We start from the raw sequence: 27,857 nt of genomic DNA on the forward strand, positions 1-27,857 counted from the left end.
ACCTGCTGGGGGTTCGATGGATCAGCTGGACAATACAGTCAAAGACAGACTTCATTCATCATATGCAAGAATCCTAGTTGGATTTTTGTTTTCACTCATGTTTTTGAACCAAATATTGAAAACAATTCTGACAGACTGGATACCTGGTCAGGGTGTACATTACCTTTCACTCAAGCATCCCAGGACAGAGCCCTGCCCCACCATGAGCCTGGGTGGATACGTGGTTATAATATAAAAGGACCGATACTGAATATGAATATTTCATGAAAATTGAATTATAATACGAATTAGTAATAAGGGTTTCTCTGCGCCCTTCTCCACCCCATACTCAAAGAGCTGCGGGCAGAGAGGGTGACAGGAGAGGATGGCACTGAAGAGAAGATGCTCGGTTTCTGGAGTCTCCTGGTCCTGTCAGTATTAGTAGGATGCATCTGCTTTGTCTTCTCATGGATGCTCACCTACCTTGACTCGTTCCAGCCTGCTATGGATTTCCCAACACTGCGGACAGTGGCCCATGTCAGAGACGTTTAATATTGATTACATATGTCTGAATTGCTAACCCTAACCCTAGCTCAACAGACCACAATGCCCTGGACTGTCAGTATTATTACATGCTGTGAACATAAGTAGCTTTGATCACAGTTTATGTTGTAAAAGAGAAGGAATATTGAAAAAAAGATCAACATTGTGATATTATTTGTTCCAAACTGACCAGAAACATGCTTGTCATACTCTCACAGCAAAGAATCAGACTCACTGTGCATGACGGCTCAGGCCAATGATGTCTGTTAGATTGTCAGTTGTTTAGTGCTTCTGTACAGTTAGGGTCACCATCTCTATTTCAGAATAATTAATATGCGGAAAACACTAAAAGTTGATTGTCTTCCAATATTCTAGCATAATTAAAAAACTTTGACTTTGTAAGTACATATTATTACAGTCCTAATTCCAATATGATTCTTCATAACTCCTGCTTTGAAATACTGAACTTTAAAATTTACCTGATGAAAGATAATTTACAGTGGCACTCTGTCAGGATAATTCTGACTATAAGATCACTCTATTAATCTGAATCCTTCTGAAATGTGCTGTGGATGAATGCTGATGCAACTCACTGTGGGAAAGCTGTTAATAAAATGAATCTGTGACACATGCAACACATTCACAGAGGAAGAGGACACAAAGGGAGGACACGCAGAGGCTGTGTTAAAGTCAGAAATCCAAATCTTTAGTCAAAAACAGGCGGCGGTTACAAACAGGAAGACAAGCAGTCCATCAAACAGTCTACAGGGTCAAACATACAGAGAATTCAAACAGCAGTAAAAAAAATAACTGGACACTGAAAAACTTAAAGCAATGTGAGACGCAATAAAAGGAAGCAGCGCAGTATATTGACTGAATTATCATCAATTACAAAAGAGAAAAAGAGAAAAGGAGAAAAACAATGATTTCTACGAAAATAAACCTTGATGGAAACATACAGAATGTAAACTGTGTGAGTTTGGTGAACTTTGTTAGTAACAAATGAGAAAAAAAAAGAGAGACAAAAACTCAGTATTCATTACATTACATTACATTAGAAAGCATCTAAACATTCTGGTCATGGATTTTTACAGTCTTAGTTCCGCTCGCTGTCATCATTATAATCATCATGATCAATGGCGAGGTCCTGAGGTAGGCGGGGCTGTCTCTGGTGCTGTCACCATGAAGGAACAGCATCTGGCACGTGTTGCTGAAACATCCCAGTACACTGGTGTAGTTTCCTCTCCAGCTGTTTGACATTTGACACTTCAACATTAAGGGGAAGAAGAAGAAACAGTGTTAGGTCAGGGGACCATATGGTTTCTAAAGTAACTGACAGGAAGTAACCAGGCCGTTAGAAATGGATGGCAGAAGTGGCGCAGCTGCCCCTGTTGGTCTTCCTTGGTCTCTTGTGTTCTGAGGGCCTCTGGATGTCTGGAGTTTTGATCTCCTCCATACCTGCTTCATGCCCTGGTGGACGGGGCTGTGGCTCCCCACACCCTCTAGCACATAGGTGTCAAACTCTGGCCCGCAGCCTAATTACATTTGGCCCGCGAAGCCATACCAAATTACTATTAGAGCTGACCTACTGGTATTATACAGCTAATATATATAGTTTAGTATTAAGCTTTGCTTGTTCCATATTCAGTTTTTCAGCAAAACTTGTTTGAGTCTATAAGAAAAGATTCATTCTCATATCTGGAGGAAGATTTTTTTTTTATATTAATGTTAGCCCGCGACTTTGTTCCAGTTTTGAATTTTGGCCCACTGTGTATTTGAGTTTGACACCCCTGCTCTAGCAGATCATTACATGAAGGAACCTTTTAAAAACAAGCGGGTGCTCACACACACAAACTACACCCTTTTTGGCTCCTACTTCAAAGCACACTGTGCGCTGTCGATATTATGTGCTGCACAATAATGTTTAATATTTAGTATTTACTGTTATATTCCCATATATCATCGTGATGTTGTTTATTGTATTGCTCTCGTTTTCTTCTGCTTGTTTTCTTTTTTCTTTCTCAACAGGTGATCCAGGTGATTGATACATGTATTTTTTTTTTTTTTGTCTGCTTATTTAGTTGGGTTTTGTTTTTTTGCTCTTTATCCCCGTCCCTCTTCTCCACTGGTTTTCCCCCTCTTCCTTTCTCCCTTTTCTTTTCCTCATTCAAGTCTGTCCCGTATCTAGCAAGTGAAAATAAAAAATAAATAAAATAAACAATAAAAGGTATATCAAATAGACCATTACGGCAAGGCTGGGATGGTCAATTTGGTAAAGTAAATCCGTTGGGCATCTTTCTTCGCCTTTAGACAATAATTCTGATGGCAAAAGAACCAAACGGGACAGGCAAAAAAAAGAAAAAAAAAGAAAAATGGATGGCATGTGTTTAGAGGTACTGTAGTTGGATAACTGTACTTACCAAAAGCAGCAGCACACAGATGAAGGATCAGATGCTGAATGTTGCAGGAACATGCTCATGTGTGGTGGTCATTCAGTGCTGCTCCGGCAGGTTAGACAGTCCAAGACTGATATCCTGCCCATCTGAGAGTTTGAAAACACACATGCAAAGATTTATTTTGTATTACAGTCAAAGTTGGATGTTCATTTCTGTCCTTTAAAATGTTTGTGTATTTGAAAGTACTAACATTTAAGAATGACTTGGATCGTCTCCTTTAAAGGGGAGACAAGTGTATCCACTGATCCACGTCACTTTACCTGGATGATGACTCCTCTCTCCCCCACTCAGAAACACTCCTAATATAACCAAGCAAATAAATAATATTGAAGATTTACTTACATCATTACAAAAACAGGAAAAACATCTTCCTTTGATTCTATTTCTCCATTCCTGCTGAACATCAGGCAACAAATATCTCAATAAATCACAGTAAAATGTAAAGCACATATTTTCTCTGCTTTGTCAAACCTCTGCAGAGCCTCTGTCAAGAAAAACATATCTGTAAGCATAAAACAAATATACATTTCATAACACGTCACTGGACAAACCTCGGTCAGTTGATTTCCTCTGTGCAGTGCAGACAAGCATCAGTCAGCAAGTCAAGGTGGTGAGATGGACTGGTGCCCTTTGTGACTCTCTTCTGAGGAAACACCATCGTCTTTCCACTCCACATCTGTGAGCACAAACTGCCGCTCTGCCAGCATGTAGGAAATCACATATCACACACAAAGGGGTGAAGAAACATTAGAGCTCAACTTTGGATACTTTAGATCTAAACAGATAAAACTAGCTCTTAGCTTCAACAATCAGTGAACAGACAAACAATGATACCATACTGATTCTGTATGAATACAATATGGTATTTTCAATACAGGTGTCAAATTAATTTATTAAACCTAATACAGATATATGTATATATATTTTTTTGATAAATTAGTTTGCTAAATTATAAGAATATATTTTTATTTTTTTTTCATTTAACAATTGCAACTGACAGAAATTAAATATTGAACAAAAATATATTGTCACATTCTGAGCATGCTCAGCATGCTGACAGACTTAAAGTTGCTACAGATTTTAAGAAGTGATAATTATAGGGAAGAAACTTCTCTTTTTCATCCGTTTAATCAAACATTTGATGCCTTAGATGTCTCAGTCTATAGCGTTCTGCAACTACAACTAACCTGAAGCTTGGATTTGGCTGCAGGTGCCCCTGTACATCCTTCTCAGCAGCACACATGTGGGTACCATTTAATCACACTTCTTCCTGAGCTTTGCTTCATCACAAGACCAAAGGTGGCATCCCGTGTCACAGTCTTATCATCATCCAGAAGAAACATTTGAAGAAACATCATGGAGAAGAAACATTTACGCGCCTCCTGGTTTTGTTTTCTGATCCTGCAAAAAGACTGAGGACAACAAAGCCCAGAGAACATGAGATACACAATATCCAACATTCAGACTCAATGAAGAGCACCAGGTTGGTTCAGTTATAGTAGATATAAGCATACTTCACATTACTGGGTATGAATAATAATGAGGAGGCAAACTTTGAAGATGCAGAGCATGATGTCCCATCATCAGACTGTAAACAAACATCCACCAGGCTTCTTTGTTGGCAAAATTGATGATTCTCCTATCAGTGATCAGTAGAGTGTATTAACCTGTGGTATAAGCAGCAGTCACTGAAATATTACTGTTTCAGATAAGAAATCTAGCACATAAAAGCCAGGGTGGGAGGGATCTCTGCAAACTGACTTACCTCTGCAAGTGTGAAGCTCAACAAAAATCTGACTCTCCAGTCACAGACAAACAAAAAACTCCAGCTGGGAGATAGAAAACGCTGTCTGGGTCTTGCTGGATGTTGCTGGTCAGAGTCCACACATTAGCAGAGTGCTTCTTGGTCCCACTGACCCATATGGACAGTGACTGTGGAGAACTGTTCTGGAAAATAGAAAAGAGAATTAAAATAACAAAAAGCCAAAGAGGATTTCCACAAAGACTCTCTTGGAATCAGCAATCAAAAAATCACTGGTTCATATTTCAATTAAATATGAACAGGTTCCTTAAATGTACGCAGTTCAGATCTGATTTAATTTAATTTCCTTCACACAGCACATTCGTCCAGGCTGACAGGTAAACATAGAATTAATCTCAGGTAAGATGACTCATAGTAGAGATTCAGTAAGAAAGATTGCTAGCTCTAATATTATTACCACACAATCCAAGGACACACCAACAGCTCAGATTTCTAGAACTATTTAAACAAATGTCTTCTGAATATTCAATTCATGTTCACAGTGGGAGGGTGGGGGGTGTCGTGGAATTTTTTAAATAAAGTCTGCAACACAGAAAGAGCTGTGATCAAGCTATTTATTACTGCGCACAGGAGAGCAAACACACATCAAACATCACAGTTCAGTCATGTCAGCTCTGCCACTTCACGTGTCTCGCTATGAAACCTAACGGATCAATGGTTATGCTGTTTTGTGCCCTTGGCGTTATCAGCACCTGTAAAGGGAGTTGTTTTCTCAAACTGCTGAAGTAAGTTCATCTAGTTTTAGAAACTTTCACTGAACAGTCTATAACAGTGTCACAACTAAGCATATGCATAAGCATTTAAATACTTTAAATGAGAATAACAGAAAATTTCTATTACAGGAGCTAGAGCCTGTCCCAGTAGTCATAGGTAGAGCACACCTGGACAGGTCACCAGTCTGTCAGAGGACTAACACAGATGCAGCCTGACTCAATCCTAAATGTTCAGCACACAGAGACACAGAGGTACCGTTTAAAGTTTAGTGTTAACTTGAGTCACTGATCATTTGCAGTATTACAGAGTCTGGCAGTCTTTGCATGATGTCCACGTCACTGTACGTTTCTAGCTGACTCTCAGGTGTGACAGGTGTGCCAGCAGGAAAGAGTAATAATAACCTGCATCCTGAGGTTTTTCATGCAGGATTAAAGGAGCCAGGCTTTGTTCACACAGCTAGGATTGTATTTTACACTGACCCTGGGTCAGTATAAGTATCATACAGTTTAAACGAAGCACTGAAACTTGCACATATTTATTACAGATGCACTGAAGCTAATCGAGATATTTGCTGTCAATCTGTGGCTGCGATTAAACACTTTACTGGAAACCTTATTAACTAGTAACTTCATCAGTCATGACAGAAGCTAATATTTCTGCGCTAACATCGTTTAAACAGTAACAGCTTTACTCTAATATAAGCTAACGTTTACACTGTAACTTTAAGCTAGCACCATAAAGACGGTAAAACACGTAATAATATCTACAAATGCATCTTAAAGCTGTTATATTAGCACTCGGTGTATTACTAACATAACCACATTAACATTATTGACACTCGCTGACTTTTAATAGTCATTCTATAAATGCTGTCCGTTTAAATGGTCTTACCTGTAAACACTGCTGTATCCACCGGATTCCAGCCAGAGTGGATTCTGGAGGCTTCCCACGCTCCTGTTAGTGATCCTCCATCTGGATGGATGATAACAACCTTCTGAACAATCTAGCAGGAGATGGTCCATATCTATGGGACTGATTTGTGCTAATAACGCCCATTGTATGGACTGATAACAGCCGAAGCGGGTGAATAAAGTCACCCAGTCGCTAGCTGTGACATTACCCAGCATACACCAGCACAATATTAGGCACAGCACCACCATAGACATTTTCAGTGGTTTTGAATGCAGGACATGGTTATCTTACCTTGTAAAATGCATGACAATAAAACAGCTAACCACCATAAAATGGTATTGTGTTTGTATGTATGTGCATGTGTGTGTGTGTGTGTGTGTGTGTGTGTGTGTGTGTGTGTGTGTGTGTGTGTGTGTGTGTGTGTGTGTGAGAGAGAGAGAGAGAGAGAGAGAGAGAGAGGGAGAGAGATCAAAGGCGTGCGTTTATGTTTTTTCTTGATCAAGAGTGAGCCTCCTCTCTCTTATTGGATGTATGGTATAGCATGTTTATTCAGGTGCACCTTTGAAGTCTATGAGAATACTTTGCAGCCTGGTCTGAGTGGTCATTTCTGCACAGACACAATGAAGCGTGCACTCAGTTTAGAGGAGGCTGTTGCTGCAGTTTTGCACTCTTCAGAAAGTGAAAACGATACCACAAGCAGTGGAGATACTTCTGACAGCGAAGAAGAATTTTTGCCAGGCACCGAGGAGCTTTGCAGCTCATGTGAGGAGGAGGAGGAGGAGAAGGAGGAAGAAGAGCAGGAGGAAGAGACAAGACTGGAGGATGGCCAGTGGAGATCTAAAAATGGAGAAATCATGTGGCAATCCACACATGAAGAGGTCCTGCCATTTTTTCCTCCTCCCATTTTAACCCCAGGACCAACCCATTATGCAATTCATAGGATCAGCAGCCCTGTGAGCACTTTCCATCTTTTTTTTTGCAGAGGACATTATGCAGCTAATCCTGCATTTCACCAACCTGCAGGGCAACAGGTCAGTAAAAGACTGGAAGGACATAGATGAGGAGGAGTTGCAGGCTTACATGGGGCTTGTGATGCTGGCTGGCCTGTACAGGTCTCAACATGAAACGACAACAAGCCTGTGGGATGGGGAGACAGGGCTCTTCTGTTTCCTGCTACAATGTCAAAAAAAAGATTTGAGCAAATTAATCGGGCAGTAAGATTTGATGATCGTCTCTCCCGTCCAGGTCGCTACAGGGGGGACAAGGCTGTGGTTTCCTACATCCCCAAGTAAAGAAAAATGTTGTCTTATTGAGCACCAGGCACCGTGAGCTACAAGTCCAGGACTCTGGGAAGAGAAAGCCCCACATCATCCTGGATTATAACAAATGCAAAGGGGCTGTGGATCATCTGGACCAGGTAAGCACAATTATAAGTCATTTATTTGCCAAATTGTTTACTGTTCCTCATTGTTATAACTGATAAAGTCAGATGATGTGATTATGACAGACAGGTTTTAAAGCTGTTTGAGCTAAGATTTTCAAGTTATTCACATAATGAAAACCTATACTTTGTTTCGTGCGAGTTCCCCATTCAAATGCATGTAATAGTCAGAAACGCACTGTCTCGGCGAAATAAAGCCTTTTTGTACAACTTCATGAAGTTAGCTGTAACTTTAGATAGAAAGCTCAGATATACGTATTTATGGTTTTATCTCATAGAATTCAACATTCCCGTGTTGAGCAGACAGGTTTTAAAGCTGTTTGAGCTAAGATTTTCGAGTTATTCACAAGATGAAAACCTATACTTTGTTTCGTGCGAGAACTCAATTCAAATGCATATAACAGTCAGAAACGCACTGTCTCGGCGAAATAAAGTGTTTTTGTACAACTTCATGAAGTTACATGTAACTTTTGATAGAAGGCTCAGATATACTTATTTATGGCTTTATCTCATCGAATTCAATATCCCCGTGTTGAGCAGACAGGTTTTAAAGCTGTTTGAGCGAAGATTTTCGAGTTATTCACAAAATGAAAATCTATACTTTGTTTCGTGCGAGAACTCAATTCAAATGCATGTAACAGTCAGAAACGCACTGTCTCGGCGAAATAAAGCCTTTTTGTACAACTTCATGAAGTTAGCAGTAACTTTTGATAGAAGGCTCAGATATACGTATTTATGGTTTTTTGTCATAGAATTCAACATTCCCGTGTTGAGCAGACAGGTTTTAAAGCTGTTTGAGCTAAGATTTTCAAGTTATTCACATAATGAAAACCTATACTTTGTTTCGTGCGAGAACTCAATTCAAATGCATGTAATAGTCAGAAACGCACTGTCTCGGCGAAATAAAGCCTTTTTGTACAACTTCATGAAGTTAGCAGTAACTTTTGATAGAAGGCTCAGATATACGTATTTATGGTTTTTTGTCATAGAATTCAACATTCCCGTGTTGAGCAGACAGGTTTTAAAGCTGTTTGAGCTAAGATTTTCAAGTTATTCACATAATGAAAACCTATACTTTGTTTCGTGCGAGAACTCCATTCAAATGCATGTAACAGTCAGAAACGCACTGTCTTGGCGAAATAAAGTGTTTTTGTACAACTTCATGAAGTTACATGTAACTTTTGATAGAAGGCTGAGACACACATATTTATGGTTTTATCTCATAGAATTCAATATCCCCGTGTTGAGCAGACAGGTTTTAAACCTGTGTGAGCTAAGATTTTCAAGTTATTCGCATAATGAAAACCTATACTTTGTTTCGTGCGAGAACTCCATTCAAATGCATGTAACAGTCAGAAACGCACTGTCTTGGCGAAATAAAGTGTTTTTGTACAACTTCATGAAGTTAGCTGTAACTTTAGATAGAAGGCTGAGACACACATATTTATGGTTTTATCTCATAGAATTCAATATCCCCGTGTTGAGCAAACAGGTTTTAAAGCTGTGTGAGCTAAGATTTTCGAGTTATTCACAAGATGAAAACCTATGCTTTGTTCCGGGCGAGTTCCCCATTCAAATGCATGTAACAGTCAGAAACGCACTGTCTTGGCGAAATAAAGTGTTTTTGTACAACTTCATGAAGTTAGCTGTAACTTTAGATAGAAGGCTCAGATATACATATTTATGGTTTTATCTCATCGAATTCAATATCCCCGTGTTGAGCAAACAGGTTTTAAAGCTGTTTGAGCTAAGATTTTCGAGTTATTCACAAGATGAAAACCTATACTTTGTTTCGGGCGAGAACTCCATTCAAATGTATGTAATAGTCAGAAACGCACTGTCTTGGCGAAATAAAGCCTTTTGCTACAACTTCAAGACGTTAGCTGTAACTTTTGATAGAAGGCTCAGACACACATATTTATGGCTTTATCTTATAGAATTCAGCATCTGCGTGCTGGTGAAATAGGTTTTAAAGCTGTTTGAGCTAAGATTTTCCAGTTATTCACATAATGAAAACGTATACTTTGTTTTGTGCGAGAACTCCATTCAAATGCATGTAATAGTCAGAAACGCACTGTCTCGGCGAAATAAAGCCTTTTTGTACAACTTCATGAAGTTAGCTGTAACTTTAGATAGAAGGCTCAGACACACATATTTATGGTTTTATCTCATAGAATTCAATATCCCCGTGTTGAGCAGACAGGTTTTAAAGCTGTTTGAGCTAAGATTTTCAAGTTATTCACATAATGAAAACCTATACTTTGTTTCGTGCGAGATCTCCATTCAAATGCATGTAACAGTCAGAAACGCACTGTCTCGGCGAAATAAAGTGTTTTTGTACAACTTCATGAAGTTACATGTAACTTTTGATAGAAGCCTAAGACACAAATATTTATGGTTTTATCTCATAGAATTCAATATCCCCGTGTTGAGCAGACAGGTTTTAAAGCTGTTTGAGCTAAGATTTTATAGTTATTCATATAATGAAAACCTATACTTTGTTTCGTGCGAGATCTCCATTCAAATGCATGTAATAGTCAGAAACGCACTGTCTTGGCGAAATAAAGCGTTTTTCATCTACTTCATAGAGACAGCTGTAACTTTTGATAGAAGACTCAGACACACATATTCATGGCTTTGCCTTATACAATTCAGCATCTGCGTGCTGGGGAAATAGGTTTTGCAGCTGTTTGAGTTAAGATTTTCGAGTTATTCACATAATGAAAACCTATACTTTGTTTCGTGCGAGAACTCCATTCAAATGCATGTAATAGTCAGAAACGCACTGTCTCGGCGAAATAAAGTGTTTTTGTACAACTTCATGAAGTTACATGTAACTTTAGATAGAAAGCTCAGATATAAGTATTTATGGTTTTATCTCATAGAATTTAACATTCCCGTGTTGAGCAGACAGGTTTTAAAGCTGTTTGAGCTAAGATTTTCAAGTTATTCACAAGATGAAAATCTATACTTTGTTTCGTGCGAGATCTCCATTCAAATGCATGTAACAGTCAGAAACGCACTGTCTTGGCGAAATAAAGTGTTTTTGTACAACTTCATGAAGTTACATGTAACTTTTGATAGAAGGCTCAGATATACTTATTTATGGTTTTATCTCATAGAATTCAATATCCCCGTGTTGAGCAGACAGGTTTTAAAGCTGTTTGAGCTAAGATTTTCGAGTTATTCACATAATGAAAACCTATACTTTGTTTCGTGCGAGAACTCCATTCAAATGCATGTAACAGTCAGAAACGCACTGTCTCGGCGAAATAAAGTGTTTTTGTACAACTTCATGAAGTTACATGTAACTTTAGATAGAAAGCTCAGATATAAGTATTTATGGTTTTATCTCATAGAATTTAACATTCCCGTGTTGAGCAGACAGGTTTTAAAGCTGTTTGAGCTAAGATTTTCAAGTTATTCACAAGATGAAAATCTATACTTTGTTTCGTGCGAGATCTCCATTCAAATGCATGTAACAGTCAGAAACGCACTGTCTCGGCGAAATAAAGCCTTTTGGTACAACTTCAAGACGTTAGCTGTAACTTTTGCTAGAAGGCTCAGACACACATATTTATGGCTTTATCTTATAGAATTCAGCATCTGCGTGCTGGGGAAATAGGTTTTGCAGCTGTTTGAGCTAAGATTTTCGAGTTATTCACATAATGAAAACCTATACTTTGTTTCGTGCGAGAACTCCATTCAAATGCATGTAACAGTCAGAAACGCACTGTCTCGGCGAAATAAAGTGTTTTTGTACAACTTCATGAAGTTACATGTAACTTTTGATAGAAGCCTAAGACACACATATTTATGGTTTTATCTCATAGAATTCAATATCCCCGTGTTGAGCAAACAGGTTTTAAAGCTGTTGGAGCTAAGATTTTCGAGTTATTCACAAGATGAAAACCTATACTTTGTTTCGTGCGAGAACTCCATTCAAATGCATGTAATAGTCAGAAACGCACTGTCTCGGCGAAATAAAGCCTTTTTGTACAACTTCATGAAGTTAGCTGTAACTTTAGATAGAAAGCTCAGATATACGTATTTATGGTTTTATCTCATAGAATTCAACATTCCCGTGTTGAGCAGACAGGTTTTAAAGCTGTTTGAGCTAAGATTTTCGAGTTATTCACAAGATGAAAACCTATACTTTGTTTTGTGCGAGAACTCCATTCAAATGCATGTAATAGTCAGAAACGCACTGTCTCGGTGAAATAAAGTGTTTTTGTACAACTTCATGAAGTTACATGTAACTTTTGATAGAAGGCTCAGACACACATATTTATGGTTTTATCTCATAGAATTCAATATCCCCGTGTTGAGCAGACAGGTTTTAAAGCTGTTTGAGCTAAGATTTTCGAGTTATTCATATAATGAAAACCTATACTTTGTTTCGTGCGAGAACTCCATTCAAATGCATGTAATAGTCAGAAACGCACTGTCTCGGCGAAATAAAGCCTTTTTGTACAACTTCATGAAGTTACATGTAACTTTAGATAGAAAGCTGAGATATACGTATTTATGGTTTTATCTCATAGAATTCAACATTCCCGTGTTGAGCAGACAGGTTTTAAAGCTGTTTGAGCTAAGATTTTCGAGTTATTCACAAGATGAAAACCTATACTTTGTTTTGTGCGAGAACTCCATTCAAATGCATGTAACAGTCAGAAACGCACTGTCTCGGCGAAATAAAGTGTTTTTGTACAACTTCATGAAGTTACATGTAACTTTTGATAGAAGGCTGAGACACACATATTTATGGTTTTATCTCATAGAATTCAATATCCCCGTGTTGAGCAAACAGGTTTTAAAGCTGTTTGAGCTAAGATTTTCGAGTTATTCACAAGATGAAAACCTATACTTTGTTTCGTGCGAGAACTCCATTCAAATGCATGTAATAGTCAGAAACGCACTGTCTCGGCGAAATAAAGCCTTTTTGTACAACTTCATGAAGTTAGCTGTAACTTTAGATAGAAAGCTCAGATATACGTATTTATGGTTTTATCTCATAGAATTCAACATTCCCGTGTTGAGCAGACAGGTTTTAAAGCTGTTTGAGCTAAGATTTTCGAGTTATTCACAAGATGAAAACCTATACTTTGTTTCGTGCGAGAACTCCATTCAAATGCATGTAACAGTCAGAAACGCACTGTCTCGGCGAAATAAAGTGTTTTTGTACAACTTCATGAAGTTACATGTAACTTTTGATAGTAGCCTAAGACACACATATTTATGGTTTTATCTCATAGAATTCAATATCCCCGTGTTGAGCAACCAGGTTTTGCAGCTGTTTGAGCTAAGATTTTCGAGTTATTCACATAATGAAAACCTATACTTTGTTTCGTGCGAGAACTCCATTCAAATGCATGTAACAGTCAGAAACGCACTGTCTCGGCGAAATAAAGCCTTTTTGTACAACTTCATGAAGTTACATGTAACTTTTGATAGAAGGCTCAGACACACATATTTATGGTTTTATCTCATAGAATTCAATATCCCCGTGTTGAGCAAACAGGTTTTAAAGCTGTTTGAGCTAAGATTTTCGAGTTATTCACAAGATGAAAACCTATACTTTGTTTCGTGCGAGAACTCCATTCAAATGCATGTAACAGTCAGAAACGCACTGTCTCGGCGAAATAAAGTGTTTTTGTACAACTTCATGAAGTTACATGTAACTTTTGATAGTAGCCTAAGACACACATATTTATGGTTTTATCTCATAGAATTCAATATCCCCGTGTTGAGCAACCAGGTTTTGCAGCTGTTTGAGCTAAGATTTTCGAGTTATTCACAAGATGAAAACATATACTTTGTTTCGTGCGAGAACTCCATTCAAATGCATGTAACAGTCAGAAACGCACTGTCTCGGCGAAATAAAGCCTTTTTGTACAACTTCATGAAGTTACATGTAACTTTTGATAGAAGGCTCAGACACACATATTTATGGTTTTATCTCATAGAATTCAATATCCCCGTGTTGAGCAGATAGGTTTTAAAGCAATTTGAGCTAAGATTTTAAAGTTATTCATATAATGAAAACCTATACTTTGTTTCGTGCGAGATCTCCATTCAAATGCATGTAATAGTCAGAAACGCACTGTCTTGGCGAAATAAAGCGTTTTTCATCTACTTCATAGAGACAGCTGTAACTTTTGATAGAAGACTCAGACACACATATTCATGGCTTTGCCTTATACAATTCAGCATCTGCATGCTGGGGAAATAGGTTTTGCAGCTGTTTGAGCTAAGATTTTAAAGTTATTCACATAATGAAAACGTATACTTTGTTTCGTGCGAGAACTCCATTCAAATGCATGTAATAGTCAGAAACGCACTGTCTCGGCGAAATAAAGCCTTTTTGTACAACTTCATGAAGTTACATGTAACTTTTGATAGAAAGCTCAGATATACATATTTATGGTTTTATCTCATAGAATTCAACATTCCCGTGTTGAGCAGACAGGTTTTAAAGCTGTTTGAGCTAAGATTTTAAAGTTATTCATATAATGAAAACCTATACTTTGTTTCGTGCGAGATCTCCATTCAAATGCATGTAATAGTCAGAAACGCACTGTCTTGGCGAAATAAAGCGTTTTTCATCTACTTCATAGAGACAGCTGTAACTTTTGATAGAAGACTCAGACACACATATTCATGGCTTTGCCTTATACAATTCAGCATCTGCATGCTGGGGAAATAGGTTTTGCAGCTGTTTGAGCTAAGATTTTAAAGTTATTCACATAATGAAAACGTATACTTTGTTTCGTGCGAGAACTCCATTCAAATGCATGTAATAGTCAGAAACGCACTGTCTCGGCGAAATAAAGCCTTTTTGTACAACTTCATGAAGTTACATGTAACTTTTGATAGAAAGCTCAGATATACATATTTATGGTTTTATCTCATAGAATTCAACATTCCCGTGTTGAGCAGACAGGTTTTAAAGCTGTTTGAGCTAAGATTTTCAAGTTATTCACATAATGAAAACCTATGCTTTGTTTCGTGCGAGAACTCAATTCAAATGCATGTAATAGTTAGAAACGCACTGTCTCGGCGAAATAAAGCCTTTTGCTACAACTTCATGAAGTTACATGTAACTTTAGATAGAAAGCTGAGATATACGTATTTATGGTTTTATCTCATAGAATTCAACATTCCCGTGTTGAGCAGACAGGTTTTAAAGCTGTTTGAGCTAAGATTTTCAAGTTATTCACATAATGAAAACCTATGCTTTGTTTCGTGCGAGAACTCCATTCAAATGCATGTAACAGTCAGAAACGCACTGTCTCGGCGAAATAAAGCGTTTTTGTACAACTTCATGAAGTTACATGTAACTTTTGATAGAAGCCTCAGACACACATATTTATGGTTTTATCTCATAGAATTTAACATTCCCGTGTTGAGCAGACAGGTTTTAAAGCTGTTTGAGCTAAGATTTTCGAGTTATTCACAAGATGAAAACCTATGCTTTGTTTTGTGCGAGAACTCCATTCAAATGCATGTAACAGTCAGAAACGCACTGTCTCGGCGAAATAAAGCCTTTTTGTACAACTTCATGAAGTTACATGTAACTTTTGATAGAAGGCTCACATATACTTATTTAGGGCTTTATCTCATAGAATTCAATATCCCCGTGTTGAGCAAACAAGTTTTAAAGCTTTTTGAGCTAAGATTTTAAAGTTATTCACATAATGAAAACCTATACTTTGTTTCGTGCGAGAACTCCATTCAAATGCATGTAATAGTTAGAAACGCACTGTCTCGGCGAAATAAAGCCTTTTTGTACAACTTCATGAAGTTAGCTGTAACTTTAGATAGAAAGCTCAGATATAAGTATTTAGGGCTTTATCTTATAGAATTCAACATTCCCGTGTTGAGCAGACAGGTTTTAAAGGTGTTTGAGCTAAGATTTTCAAGTTATTCACATAATGAAAACCTATACTTTGTTTCGTGCGAGAACTCCATTCAAATGCATGTAATAGTCAGAAACGCACTGTCTCGGCGAAATAAAGCCTTTTTGTACAACTTCATGAAGTTACATGTAACTTCTGATAGAAGGCTCAGACACACATATTTATGGTTTTATCTCATAGAATTCAATATCCCCGTGTTGAGCAGACAGGTTTTAAAGCTGTTTGAGCTAAGATTTTTAAGTTATTCACAAAATGAAAACCTATACTTTGTTTCGGGCGAGAACTCCATTCAAATGTATGTAATAGTCAGAAACGAACTGTTTTGGCGAAATAAAGCCTTTTGCTACAACTTCAAGACGTTAGCTGTAACTTTTGATAGAAAGCCCAGACACACATATTTATGGCTTTATCTTATAGAATTAAGCATCTGCGTGCTGGTGAAATAGGTTTTGCAGCTGTTTGAGCTAAGATTTTCGAGTTATTCACATAATGAAAACCTATACTTTGTTTTGTGCGAGAACTAAATTCAAATGCATGTAATAGTCAGAAACGCACTGTCTCGGCGAAATAAAGCCTTTTTGTACAACTTCATGAAGTTAGCTGTAACTTTAGATAGAAAGCTCAGATATAAGTATTTATGGTTTTATCTCATAGAATTTAACATTCCCGTGTTGAGCAGACAGGTTTTAAAGCTGTTTGAGCTAAGATTTTCAAGTTATTCACATAATGAAAACCTATACTTTGTTTCGTGCGAGATCTCCATTCAAATGCATGTAACAGTCAGAAACGCACTGCCTTGGCGAAATAAAGCCTTTTGGTACAACTTCAAGACGTTAGCTGTAACTTTTGCTAGAAGGCTCAGACACACATATTTATGGCTTTATCTCATAGAATTCAGCATCTGCGTGCTGGGGAAATAGGTTTTGCAGCTGTTTGAGCTAAGATTTTTGAGTTATTCACATAATGAAAACCTATACTTTGTTTCGTGCGAGAACTCCATTCAAATGCATGTAACAGTCAGAAACGCACTGTCTTGGCGAAATAAAGTGTTTTTGTACAACTTCATGAAGTTACATGTAACTTTTGATAGAAGGCTCAGACACACATATTTATGGTTTTATCTCATAGAATTCAACATTCCCGTGTTGAGCAGACAGGTTTAAAAGCTGTTTGAGCTAAGATTTTCGAGTTATTCACATAATGAAAACCTATACTTTGTTTCGTGCGAGAACTCCATTCAAATGCATGTAATAGTCAGAAACGCACTGTCTCGGCGAAATAAAGTGTTTTTGTACAACTTCATGAAGTTACATGTAACTTTAGATAGAAAGCTCAGATATACGTATTTATGGTTTTATCTCATAGAATTTAACATTCCCGTGTTGAGCAGACAGGTTTTAAAGCTGTTTGAGCTAAGATGTTAAAGTTATTCACAAGATGAAAACCTATACTTTGTTTCGTGCGAGAACTCCATTCAAATGCATGTAACAGTCAGAAACGCACTGTCTCGGCGAAATAAAGCGTTTTTGTACAACTTCATGAAGTTACATGTAACTTTTGATAGAAGCCTCAGACACACATATTTATGGTTTTATCTCATAGAATTTCAATATCCCCGTGTTGAGCAGACAGGTTTTAAAGCTGTTTGAGCTAAGATTTTCGAGTTATTCACAAAATGAAAACCTATGCTTTGTTTTGTGCGAGAACTCCATTCAAATGCATGTAACAGTCAGAAACGCACTGTCTCGGCGAAATAAAGCCTTTTTGTACAACTTCATGAAGTTACATGTAACTTTTGATAGAAGGCTCACATATACTTATTTAGGGCTTTATCTCATAGAATTCAATATCCCCGTGTTGAGCAAACAAGTTTTAAAGCTTTTTGAGCTAAGATTTTCAAGTTATTCACATAATGAAAACCTATACTTTGTTTCGTGCGAGAACTCCATTCAAATGCATGTAACAGTCAGAAACGCACTGTCTTGGCGAAATAAAGCCTTTTTGTACAACTTCATGAAGTTACATGTAACTTTAGATAGAAAGCTCAGATATACGTATTTATGGTTTTATCTCATAGAATTCAACATTCCCGTGTTGAGCAGACAGGTTTTAAAGCTGTTTGAGCTAAGATTTTCGAGTTATTCACAAGATGAAAACCTATACTTTGTTTCGTGCGAGAACTCCATTCAAATGCATGTAACAGTCAGAAACGCACTGTCTTGGCGAAATAAAGCCTTTTTGTACAACTTCATGAAGTTACATGTAACTTTTGATAGAAGGCTCAGATATACGTATTTATGGTTTTATGTCATAGAATTCAACATTCCCGTGTTGAGCAGACAGGTTTTAAAGCTGTTTGAGCTAAGATTTTCAAGTTATTCACATAATGAAAACCTATACTTTGTTTCGTGCGAGAACTCCATTCAAATGCATGTAACACTCAGAAACGCACTTTCTTGACGAAATAAAGTGTTTTTGTACAGCTTCATGAAGTTACATGTAACTTTTGATAGAAGGCTCAGATATACTTATTTGTGGCTTTATCTTATAGAATTCAATATCCCCGTGTTGAGCAAACAGGTTTTAAAGCTGTTTGAGCTAAGATTTTCGAGTTATTCACAAGATGAAAACCTATACTTTGTTTCGTGCGAGAACTCCATTCAAATGCATGTAATAGTCAGAAACGCACAGTCTTGGCGAAATAAAGCGTTTTTCATCTACTTCATAGAGAGAGCTGTAACTTTTGATAGAAGACTCAGACACACATATTCATGGCTTTGCCTTATAGAATTCAGCATCTGCTTGCTGGGAAAATGGGTTTTGCAGCTGTTTGAGCTAAGATTTTCAAGTTATTCACATAATGAAAACCTATACTTTGTTTCGTGCGAGAACTCCATTTAAATGCATGTAATAGTCAGAAACGCACTGTCTTAGCGAAATAAAGCGTTTTTCATCTACTTCATAGAGAGAGCTGTAACTTTTGATAGAAGACACAGACACACATATTCATGGCTTTGCCTTATAGAATTCAGCATCTGCGTGCTGGGGAAATGGGTTTTGCAGCTGTTTGAGCTAAGATTTTCAAGTTATTCACATAATGAAAACCTATACTTTGTTTCGTGCGAGAACTCCATTTAAATGCATGTAATAGTCAGAAACGCACTGTCTCGGCGAAATAAAGCCTTTTTGTACAACTTCATGAAGTTACATGTAACTTTAGATAGAAAGCTCAGATATACGTATTTATGGTTTTATCTCATAGAATTCAACATTCCCGTGTTGAGCAGACAGGTTTTAAAGCTGTTTGAGCTAAGATTTTCGAGTTATTCACAAGATGAAAACCTATACTTTGTTTCGTGCGAGAACTCCATTCAAATGCATGTAACAGTCAGAAACGCACTGTCTTGGGGAAATAAAGCCTTTTTCTACAACTTCATGAAGTTACATGTAACTTTTGATAGAAGGCTCAGATATACTTATTTGTGGCTTTATCTTATAGAATTCAATATCCCCGTGTTGAGCAAACAGGTTTTAAAGCTGTTTGAGCTAAGATTTTCGAGTTATTCACAAGATGAAAACCTATACTTTGTTTCGTGCGAGAACTCCATTCAAATGCATGTAATAGTCAGAAACGCACAGTCTTGGCGAAATAAAGCGTTTTTCATCTACTTCATAGAGACAGCTGTAACTTTTGATAGAAGACTCAGACACACATATTCATGGCTTTGCCTTATAGAATTCAGCATCTGCTTGCTGGGAAAATGGGTTTTGCAGCTGTTTGAGCTAAGATTTTCAAGTTATTCACATAATGAAAACCTATACTTTGTTTCGTGCGAGAACTCCATTCAAATGCATGTAACAGTCAGAAACGCACTCTCTTGGCGAAATAAAGCCTTTTTGTACAACTTCATTAAGTTACATGTAACTTTTGATAGAAGGCTCAGATATACTTATTTAGGGCTTTATCTTATAGAATTCAACATTCCCGTGTTGAGCAAACAGGTTTTAAAGCTGTTTGAGCTAAGATTTTCAAGTTATTCACATAATGAAAACCTATACTTTGTTTCGTGCGAGAACTCCATTCAAATGCATGTAATAGTTAGAAACGCACTGTCTCGGCGAAATAAAGCCTTTTTGTACAACTTCATGAAGTTAGCTGTAACTTTAGATAGAAAGCTCAGATATAAGTATTTATGGTTTTATCTTATGGAATTCAACATTCCCGTGTTGACCAGACAGGTTTTAAAGCTGTTTGAGCTAAGATTTTGAAAAGTTATTCACATAATGAAAACCTATACTTTGTTTCGTGCGAGAACTCCATTCAAATGCATGTAATAGTCAGAAACGCACTGTCTTGGCGAAATAAAGCCTTTTTGTACAGCTTTATGAAGTTACATGTAACTTTTGATAGAAGGCTCAGATATACTTATTTGTGGCTTTATCTTATAGAATTCAATATCCCCGTGTTGAGCAGACAGGTTTTAAAGCTGTTTGAGCTAAGATTTTCGAGTTATTCACAAGATGAAAACCTATACTTTGTTTCGTGCGAGAACTCCATTTAAATGCATGTAATAGTCAGAAACGCAGTCTCGGCGAAATAAAGCCTTTTTGTACAACTTCATGAAGTTACATGTAACTTTTGATAGAAGGCTCAGATATACTTATTTAGGGCTTTATCTTATAGAATTCAATATCCCCGTGTTGAGCAAACAGGTTTTAAAGCTGTTTGAGCTAAGATTTTCAAGTTATTCACATAATGAAAACCTATACTTTGTTTCGTGCGAGAACTCCATTCAAATGCATGTAATAGTTAGAAACGCACTGTCTCGGCGAAATAAAGCCTTTTTGTACAACTTCATGAAGTTAGCTGTAACTTTAGATAGAAAGCTCAGATATAAGTATTTATGGCTTTATCTTTTAGAATTCTATATCCCCGTGTTGAGCAAACAGGTTTTAAAGCTGTTTGAGCTAAGATTTTCAAGTTATTCACATAATGAAAACGTATACTTTGTGTCGTGCGAGAACTCCATTTAAATGCATCTAATAGTCAGAAACGCACTGTCTCAGCGAAATAAAGCGTTTTTCATCTACTTCATAGAGAGAGCTGTAACTTTTGATAGAAGACACAGACACACATATTCATGGCGTTGCCTTATAGAATTCAGCATCTGCGTGCTGGGGAAATGGGTTTTGCAGCTGTTTGAGCTAAGATTTTCAAGTTATTCACATAATGAAAACCTATACTTTGTTTCGTGCGAGAACTCCATTCAAATGCATGTAACACTCAGAAACGCACTTTCTTGGCGAAATAAAGTGTTTTTGTACAGCTTCATGAAGTTACATGTAACTTTTGATAGAAGGCTCAGATATACTTATTTGTGGCTTTATCTTATAGAATTCAATATCCCCGTGTTGAGCAAACAGGTTTTAAAGCTGTTTGAGCTAAGATTTTCGAGTTATTCACAAGATGAAAACCTATACTTTGTTTCGTGCGAGAACTCCATTCAAATGCATGTAATAGTCAGAAACGCACAGTCTTGGCGAAATAAAGCGTTTTTCATCTACTTCATAGAGACAGCTGTAACTTTTGATAGAAGACTCAGACACACATATTCATGGCTTTGCCTTATAGAATTCAGCATCTGCTTGCTGGGAAAATGGGTTTTGCAGCTGTTTGAGCTAAGATTTTCAAGTTATTCACATAATGAAAACCTATACTTTGTTTCGTGCGAGAACTCCATTCAAATGCATGTAACACTCAGAAACGCACTGTCTCGGCGAAATAAAGCCTTTTTGTACAACTTCATGAAGTTACATGTAACTTTTGATAGAAGGCTCAGATATACTTATTTAGGGCTTTATCTTATAGAATTCAATATCCCCGTGTTGAGCAAACAGTTTTTAAAGCTGTTTGAGCTAAGATTTTCAAGTTATTCACATAATGAAAACCTATACTTTGTTTCGTGCGAGAACTCCATTCAAATGCATGTAATAGTCAGACACGCACTGTCTTGGCGAAATAAAGCCTTTTTGTACAACTTCATGAAGTTAGCTGTAACTTTAGATAGAAAGCTCAGATATAAGTATTTATGGTTTTATCTTATAGAATTCAACATTCCCGTGTTGACCAGACAGGTTTTAAAGCTGTTTGAGCTAAGATTTTCGAGTTATTCACATAATGAAAACGTATACTTTGTTTCGTGCGAGAACTCCATTTAAATGCATGTAATAGTCAGAAACGCACTGTCTCGGCGAAATAAAGCCTTTTTGTACAACTTCATGAAGTTACATGTAACTTTTGATAGAAGGCTCAGATATACTTATTTAGGGCTTTATCTTATAGAATTCAATATCCCCGTGTTGAGCAAACAGGTTTTAAAGCTGTTTGAGCTAAGATTTTCAAGTTATTCACATAATGAAAACCTATACTTTGTTTCGTGCGAGAACTCCATTCAAATGCATGTAACACTCAGAAACGCACTTTCTTGGCGAAATAAAGTGTTTTTGTACAGCTTCATGAAGTTACATGTAACTTTTGATAGAAGGCTCAGATATACTTATTTGTGGCTTTATCTTATAGAATTCAATATCCCCGTGTTGAGCAAACAGGTTTTAAAGCTGTTTGAGCTAAGATTTTCGAGTTATTCACAAGATGAAAACCTATACTTTGTTTCGTGCGAGAACTCCATTCAAATGCATGTAATAGTCAGAAACGCACAGTCTTGGCGAAATAAAGCCTTTTTGTACAACTTCATGAAGTTAGCTGTAACTTTAGATAGAAAGCTCAGATATAAGTACTTATGGTTTTATCTTATAGAATTCAACATTCCCGTGTTGACCAGACAGGTTTTAAAGCTGTTTGAGCTAAGATTTTCGAGTTATTCACATAATGAAAACGTATACTTTGTTTCGTGCGAGAACTCCATTCAAATGCATGTAACAGTCAGAAACGCACTGTCTCGGCGAAATAAAGCCTTTTTGTACAACTTCATGAAGTTACATGTAACTTTTGATAGAAGGCTCAGATATACTTATTTAGGGCTTTATCTTATAGAATTCAATATCCCCGTGTTGACCAAAAAGGTTTTAAAGCTGTTCGAGCTAAGATTTTCAAGTTATTCACATAATGAAAACCTATACTTTGTTTCGTGCGAGAACTCCATTCAAATGCATGTAATAGTCAGACACGCACTGTTTTGGCGAAATAAAGCCTTTTTGTACAACTTCATGAAGTTAGCTGTAACTTTAGATAGAAAGCTCAGATATAAGTATTTATGGTTTTATCTCATAGAATTCAACATTCCCGTGTTGACCAGACAGGTTTTAAAGCTGTTTGAGCTAAGATTTTCAAGTTATTCACATAATGAAAACCTATACTTTGTTTCGTGCGAGAACTCCATTCAAATGCATGTAACACTCAGAAACGCACTTTCTTGGCGAAATAAAGTGTTTTTGTACAGCTTCATGAAGTTACATGTAACTTTTGATAGAAGGCTCAGATATACTTATTTGTGGCTTTATCTTATAGAATTCAATATCCCCGTGTTGAGCAAACAGGTTTTAAAGCTGTTTGAGCTAAGATTTTCGAGTTATTCACAAGATGAAAACCTATACTTTGTTTCGTGCGAGAACTCCATTCAAATGCATGTAATAGTCAGAAACGCACAGTCTTGGCGAAATAAAGCGTTTTTCATCTACTTCATAGAGACAGCTGTAACTTTTGATAGAAGACTCAGACACACATATTCATGGCTTTGCCTTATAGAATTCAGCATCTGCTTGCTGGGAAAATGGGTTTTGCAGCTGTTTGAGCTAAGATTTTCAAGTTATTCACATAATGAAAACCTATACTTTGCTTCGTGCGAGAACTCCATTCAAATGCATGTAACAGTCAGAAACGCACTGTCTCGGCGAAATAAAGCCTTTTTGTACAACTTCATGAAGTTACATGTAACTTTTGATAGAAGGCTCAGATATACTTATTTAGGGCTTTATCTTATAGAATTCAACATTCCCGTGTTGACCAAACAGTTTTTAAAGCTGTTTGAGCTAAGATTTTCAAGTTATTCACATAATGAAAACCTATACTTTGTTTCGTGCGAGAACTCCATTCAAATGCATGTAACAGTCAGAAACGCACTGTCTCGGCGAAATAAAGCCTTTTTGTACAACTTCATGAAGTTAGCTGTAACTTTAGATAGAAAGCTCAGATATAAGTATTTATGGTTTTATCTTATAGAATTCAACATTCCCGTGTTGACCAGACAGGTTTTAAAGCTGTTTGAGCTAAGATTTTCAAGTTATTCACATAATGAAAACCTATACTTTGTTTCGTGCGAGAACTCCATTCAAATGCATGTAACAGTCAGAAACGCACTGTCTCGGCGAAATAAAGCCTTTTTGTACAACTTCATGAAGTTAGCTGTAACTTTAGATAGAAAGCTCAGATATAAGTATTTATGGTTTTATCTTATAGAATTCAACATTCCCGTGTTGACCAGACAGGTTTTAAAGCTGTTTGAGCTAAGATTTTCGAGTTATTCACATAATGAAAACGTATACTTTGTTTCGTGCGAGAACTCCATTTAAATGCATGTAATAGTCAGAAACGCACTGTCTCGGCGAAATAAAGCCTTTTTGTACAACTTCATGAAGTTACATGTAACTTTTGATAGAAGGCTCAGATATACTTATTTAGGGCTTTATCTTATAGAATTCAATATCCCCGTGTTGACCAAACAGGTTTTAAAGCTGTTTGAGCTAAGATTTTCAAGTTATTCACATAATGAAAACCTATACTTTGTTTCGTGCGAGAACTCCATTCAAATGCATGTAATAGTCAGAAACGCACTGTCTCGGCGAAATAAAGCCTTTTTGTACAACTTCATGAAGTTACATGTAACTTTTGATAGAAGGCTCAGATATACTTATTTAGGGCTTTATCTTATAGAATTCAATATCCCCGTGTTGACCAAACAGGTTTTAAAGCTGTTTGAGCTAAGATTTTCAAGTTATTCACATAATGAAAACCTATACTTTGTTTCGTGCGAGAACTCCATTCAAATGCATGTAATAGTCAGAAACGCACTGTCTCGGCGAAATAAAGCCTTTTTGTACAACTTCATGAAGTTACATGTAACTTTAGATAGAAAGCTCAGATATACGTATTTATGGTTTTATCTCATAGAATTCAACATTCCCGTGTTGACCAGACAGGTTTTAAAGCTGTTTGAGCTAAGATTTTCGAGTTATTCACAAGATGAAAACCTATACTTTGTTTCGTGCGAGAACTCCATTCAAATGCATGTAATAGTCAGAAACGCACAGTCTTGGCGAAATAAAGCGTTTTTCATCTACTTCATAGAGACAGCTGTAACTTTTGATAGAAGACTCAGACACACATATTCATGGCTTTGCCTTATAGAATTCAGCATCTGCTTGCTGGGAAAATGGGTTTTGCAGCTGTTTGAGCTAAGATTTTCAAGTTATTCACATAATGAAAACCTATACTTTGTTTCGTGCGAGAACTCCATTCAAATGCATGTAACAGTCAGAAACGCACTCTCTTGGCGAAATAAAGCCTTTTTGTACAACTTCATTAAGTTACATGTAACTTTTGATAGAAGGCTCAGATATACTTATTTAGGGCTTTATCTTATAGAATTCAATATCCCCGTGTTGAGCAACCAGGTTTTAAAGCTGTTTGATCTAAGATTTTCAAGTTATTTACATAATGAAAACCTATACTTTGTTTCGTGCGAGAACTCCATTTAAATGCATGTAATAGTCAGAAACGCACTGTCTCGGCGAAATAAAGCCTTTTTGTACAACTTCATGAAGTTACATGTAACTTTTGATAGAAGGCTCAGATATACTTATTTAGGGCTTTATCTTATAGAATTCAACATTCCCGTGTTGAGCAAACAGGTTTTAAAGCTGTTTGAGCTAAGATTTTCAAGTTATTCACATAATGAAAACCTATACTTTGTTTCGTGCGAGAACTCCATTCAAATGCATGTAATAGTTAGAAACGCACTGTCTCGGCGAAATAAAGCCTTTTTGTACAACTTCATGAAGTTAGCTGTAACTTTAGATAGAAAGCTCAGATATAAGTATTTATGGTTTTATCTTATGGAATTCAACATTCTCGTGTTGACCAGACAGGTTTTAAAGCTGTTTGAGCTAAGATTTTGAAAAGTTATTCACATAATGAAAACGTATACTTTGTTTCGTGCGAGAACTCCATTTAAATGCATGTAATAGTCAGAAACGCACTGTCTTAGCGAAACAAAGCGTTTTTCATCTACTTCATAGAGAGAGCTGTAACTTTTGATAGAAGACACAGACACACATATTCATGGCTTTGCCTTATAGAATTCAGCATCTGCGTGCTGGGGAAATGGGTTTTGCAGCTGTTTGAGCTAAGATTTTCGAGTTATTCACATAATGAAAACCTATACTTTTTTTCGTGCGAGAACTCCATTCAAATGCATGTAATAGTCAGAAACGCACTGTCTTGGCGAAATAAAGCCTTTTTGTACAGCTTTATGAAGTTACATGTAACTTTTGATAGAAGGCTCAGATATACTTATTTGTGGCTTTATCTTATAGAATTCAATATCCCCGTGTTGAGCAGACAGGTTTTAAAGCTGTTTGAGCTAAGATTTTCGAGTTATTCACAAGATGAAAACCTATACTTTGTTTCGTGCGAGAACTCCATTTAAATGCATGTAATAGTCAGAAACGCAGTCTCGGCGAAATAAAGCCTTTTTGTACAACTTCATGAAGTTACATGTAACTTTTGATAGAAGGCTCAGATATACTTATTTAGGGCTTTATCTTATAAAATTCAATATCCCCGTGTTGAGCAAACAGGTTTTAAAGCTGTTTGAGCTAAGATTTTCAAGTTATTCACATAATGAAAACCTATACTTTGTTTCGTGCGAGAACTCCATTCAAATGCATGTAATAGTTAGAAACGCACTGTCTCGGCGAAATAAAGCCTTTTTGTACAACTTCATGAAGTTACATGTAACTTTTGATAGAAGGCTCAGATATACTTATTTAGGGCTTTATCTTATAAAATTCAATATCCCCGTGTTGAGCAAACAGGTTTTAAAGCTGTTTGAGCTAAGATTTTCAAGTTATTCACATAATGAAAACGTATACTTTGTGTCGTGCGAGAACTCCATTTAAATGCATCTAATAGTCAGAAACGCACTGTCTCAGCGAAATAAAGCGTTTTTAATCTACTTCATAGAGAGAGCTGTAACTTTTGATAGAAGACACAGACACACATATTCATGGCGTTGCCTTATAGAATTCAGCATCTGCGTGCTGGGGAAATGGATTTTGCAGCTGTTTGAGCTAAGATTTTCAAGTTATTCACATAATGAAAACCTATACTTTGTTTCGTGCGAGAACTCCATTCAAATGCATGTAACACTCAGAAACGCACTTTCTTGGCGAAATAAAGTGTTTTTGTACAGCTTCATGAAGTTACATGTAACTTTTGATAGAAGGCTCAGATATACTTATTTGTGGCTTTATCTTATAGAATTCAATATCCCCGTGTTGAGCAAACAGGTTTTAAAGCTGTTTGAGCTAAGATTTTCGAGTTATTCACAAGATGAAAACCTATACTTTGTTTCGTGCGAGAACTCCATTTAAATGCATGTAATAGTCAGAAACGCACAGTCTTGGCGAAATAAAGCGTTTTTCATCTACTTCATAGAGACAGCTGTAACTTTTGATAGAAGACTCAGACACACATATTCATGGCTTTGCCTTATAGAATTCAGCATCTGCTTGCTGGGAAAATGGGTTTTGCAGCTGTTTGAGCTAAGATTTTCAAGTTATTCACATAATGAAAACCTATACTTTGTTTCGTGCGAGAACTCCATTCAAATGCATGTAACACTCAGAAACGCACTGTCTCGGCGAAATAAAGCCTTTTTGTACAACTTCATGAAGTTACATGTAACTTTTGATAGAAGGCTCAGATATACTTATTTAGGGCTTTATCTTATAGAATTCAATATCCCCGTGTTGAGCAAACAGTTTTTAAAGCT

The 27,857-nt window shown here is 36.8% G+C and overlaps 1 long non-coding RNA gene across 7 annotated transcripts in view; it reads right to left on the reverse strand.

Annotated features, from left to right (window-relative positions):
• Positions 1-1,206: 1,206 nt before the first annotated feature.
• Positions 1,207-27,857, reverse strand: part of LOC146392704 (uncharacterized) — a 193,463-nt gene continuing 166,812 nt past the window's right edge. For 2 of the 7 annotated variants that reach the window (XR_014802650.1, XR_014802641.1), the window contains 3 exons: positions 6,406-6,486; positions 4,744-4,925; positions 4,397-4,617 (listed from right to left, as the gene is read on the reverse strand). This is a non-coding gene — a long non-coding RNA (uncharacterized LOC146392704). The other 5 variants (XR_014802654.1, XR_014802652.1, XR_014802649.1 and 2 more) reach the window with 5 other exon arrangements.

The sequence above is a fragment of the Perissodus microlepis genome, chromosome 2, assembly GCF_051167445.1.
Source record: "Perissodus microlepis isolate ML-2025 ecotype Zambia chromosome 2, ASM5116744v1, whole genome shotgun sequence".
NCBI lineage: Eukaryota > Metazoa > Chordata > Actinopteri > Cichliformes > Cichlidae > Perissodus > Perissodus microlepis.